The following is a 4104-nucleotide window of genomic DNA, read 5'->3' as shown; positions in this document are numbered from 1 at the left end:
AGATTTATTATAATCAACAGTATATTCCGGATAGTATTCATATATTACACTGAAGAACTACTTCCTGATTTAACAAATTAATTTTAACTTTTACTTAGTGCTTTAAAGTACTTTTTGGATATCAAAATGGCTTGGGATGAGGTTTTGAGAACTAAATCTCCTTTGGCTCTTAATTAGTTTTTAGGAAGCTGTAAAATAGTTGGAATAGGGTCTTTGATATATTATTTATTTTCCTTGAGAGATAACATCATTAATTAGTTGTAATCTTGCAAGTCATTAATGAATTAATTATAGCCTGGAGAAAATTTTCACCAAATATGAGGCGGATACAAATGTAAACATATCTATATACGAGATGAATATTTCATATTAACGTGATCATCATTGATTCCAGAAACTAATGAGTAATTACCCCACTGGGATGTTCATTATTTAATATATATGTATTAATGTGCGTTAATTAATTATTGATAATAATTGGTAATCAATAACTAGAAAAGATATCATTTTGGATATTTATATAGACATTTGTATTATAACATATAATATATTGATTATTACTGGTATGTGAACGTAGTAACGTATTGATAAATAAATTTTGAGGTTCTGTCCAAAATCTACAGAACGAATATGAATCGGAGATATAAGCCATCGTTTTGGAACAAACTTCACTTAATAATGTTATCACACATATCTATATTACGTCATCATACATACCAGTGTTGGGGAATATTACATAACTGAGTAATAATTTATTTATTACATTTTGGTCAGTAGAAAAGTAATTTAGTAATTACTTATTACTTAGAATCAAGACTAATAATATCTTTTTACTTTTATTATTTATTTTTTGTTATGCCCTTCAGAGATAAGCAATGCTACAAACAATTTGACAGGTTTCAGTACTACCCCTCATATAAAGGTTTATATAACATTTTTTTTTTCAGCATTTTTTTAAATCATTAATGATTTTTGGTCCTAGATCTTCTGAATATAGCTAGAAAATAAGTCTTTTGACAAATCTAAAATAACAAAATATGTAGATATGAATGTGAAGTTCCTTAATTTTCAATGTTGAATTTATAATCTTAATTTATTTTCAGCAATATTACTAAAATTATTTATTTGCTGGTTCATAGCAAGTTTATAATTTATTATTATTACAATTAATAAAACAAATTAGTATTTTTTTGAATTGTTGAACTTCAAGTTTTTAGTCTAAACTATAACTTAAGACTTTCATATTATAGGAGTATCAAACATAAACTCATAGCAGCAAAAATAATTTTGCGACAGTATTTGACTTTTTTGTTCATTGTCTTCTGCTTGGATATTTTTTTTATTAATAACTTAAATAACGAGAGATTTTATCAAGAAATAAATAATTAGTTGTTACATATTATTAAAAAAATAATATTAAATTTTTAATATTATTTCTTTAGTAAAGTAATATCGTTATAATATAAGTTACTTAAAAGTTATACATTGTTAATAAATGCCTTATTACCAAACTCTGCTTATATCTATCATCTTTCTAAGATTAATATATTATGATTAGGCTGACGTTGGGAATCATTTATGTTCATTAGATTAATAAATAATAATAATTACAGGTCATTCATTATCATTTGAAAATTCATTCATCAACCTAAAATCAAAAATATTTCAATTAAAAGAAGTCTATAAATGAATATTATCATTAAATATATGACATATATACTATTTACTTTCAGCAAAGGTTAAAATGATGATCAATAATTATGAAGTTTTAATAAAAATCTATATTAGAAACAGAAAGTGGCCTGTGACGAACAATAAAGCCTTATCATATATTATTATTGATGAAATAAGTCAAAACGATTGTCTATTTATTTGGTTTTAGTATCGTTAGAGAAACTATCTAAAATATCAAAAATAATGCATAATTAAGGTTTAAAAAAATTATCAATATCTACATATGTTCGCTAAACTTTAATCCGGAATTTCCTTATCTTTACAAATACGTTGTTATTTATTTTTCAATGATGGTATAAGTTGAAAGTGCTTAGAACCAATTTCGTGTGTTTAGACAAAAACTATCTTTTATTGGATAAATATAATTCAGTTAATGGGTAATCAGAATAGGATCATTCCTAGAAATTAGAATTTTTGTGCTTTTTAAAGAACAAAACAAAATTCTGAGGTTTTTTGAAAATCTACCAAAATCTTAAATATTACGAAAACAAATTTTTTTAGCTGTTGGTAAGAAATTGAGTTTTCAAAAATAAAAATTAGCAAATTGCTATCATTGTTGTTGTTTATCATAAATAATGATTTTTCCATAATACACCTCCAAAAATTGATTCATTCTGTTTAAAAAAAAGGGGATTCCTATATTTTTTAAATGATGTAATACGTTTGCATTACTAATAAGTCATAAATAATAAATTTGTTTCTTTATGTATCTTTGATGGAGCTTAAACTTAAAAAACTGAAATTTTTCCTGAAGTCTTAAAAAATAAGATTTACAATCAAAGTTATCTATTGGTCAGAACTTTAAAAACAAATACAGTTGTATAATAAAATAAGGAGTTGTTTAGATACTAGCCGATTAAGTGCTGCTATGTTATGCAAGAATTGCTTAAAGACAATTTTTATAGATATTCCTCTGGAAACAATTTTTTTAGATATATTTCTTATGGTAGTAATTGCTTTGAATTTTTGATTTACTGGCTCTGTCAGACAACGATTTATACATGTATGTCAAATTATTACTTCAAAACTTAGTTATTTATCTATCACTTGTACAAATTTTTGAATAAATCGGTACAGTTTTAAGAAAATTTGGACCAATTAGGGGAAGGAACCAGGGCTTGTATAAAGATTATTCCACCACTTTACTTTATTTGTGCTATTTGACAAAGTTTTATTATAAAAGATTAGAGCTTCATGTTTAAAATATACTACATCTATAAAAGCCGAATAAACAGATTTAAATTGGATCCATTTTTTTTTGTGTAGAACATACATATGTTAAATACATGAAAATGGGACATTGAAAGGAAACCTTCCCATTCTCCCCTCCTCGGTATTCCACCCAACAAACTATACAAAAAAATAACAGAATATTATTTACATTTACACATTTCATGAGCCAATATTAAGACGCACCCTATCAAAAAATAAGGGTCTTTCAAATACATACATAGATGTACCGGAAAAACAACAATAACAAGGCTGAGGGGGAATAAAGTTAAGTGGGATTGTCATGCCCCTTGAGGCAAAAGAAGAAACAAATTTATCAATGAGACAAAAAGATCCATTAACCTAGATAGTAAATACATATGACATATACATATTCGAAACTGGACCCTGGATTGCCAATGATTGAATTACTAATCAAAGTACAATAATATAATTTAATCAATATTTTTATTTGGTAAGACATAATTTTTTTTGCTAAAAGTGCATTAACACATTTTCTTTTTGCTATCATTCAAAGTTTTTATAGCCCCTCTCGCCCCCCATTTTGTGAAGGTTCTTACTACATAATTAATGCATTTACATACCTGTAGTTCTGTACAAATTTATTTAATATATATTGAAATAGATCCGCTGATCTACTATTCACAATATTGTGAAGAATAGGGGCATTAGAAGGAATCGTAGAAATGATGGAGAAGTTGCTGTTCTAAAAGCTTCCTAATTTAATGTACACTCCTTATAGACTCAATTTGACTGCTAGAAAGCGTCAGTCACCAACTATAAGATAGAAAAAACTTTCCTTATGGGAACGTGGTCTTTCAGATCGGGTCGATAAATACTACAACAACAAAATGATTAATAAACCAGTCTTTTACCCCTCTTATGATTTTGGCTCTGTAAGTATATGTTTTGACAGCTCATGTTTTTGTCTAAATAGCATACGCAGTATATTTATGAAGTAAAAAAGTAGTATATTTTGCAACACAGAGAAGAATCATTCGGACTTCTACTTAATTGTATTTCGTCTTATCCTTGTAGTAACAACAACAATAAAGAAAAAAGTGTTGTGTCATATATTCAACTTTGTATAATAGAATAGGAAAGGGATGCATTTGGTTCTCTCAAAAAGGAAAAGGACAG

Source organism: Lepeophtheirus salmonis, chromosome 4 (genome assembly GCF_016086655.4).
Source record: "Lepeophtheirus salmonis chromosome 4, UVic_Lsal_1.4, whole genome shotgun sequence".
NCBI classification, from domain to species: domain Eukaryota; kingdom Metazoa; phylum Arthropoda; class Copepoda; order Siphonostomatoida; family Caligidae; genus Lepeophtheirus; species Lepeophtheirus salmonis.
This window is presented reverse-complemented; position numbering follows the sequence as displayed.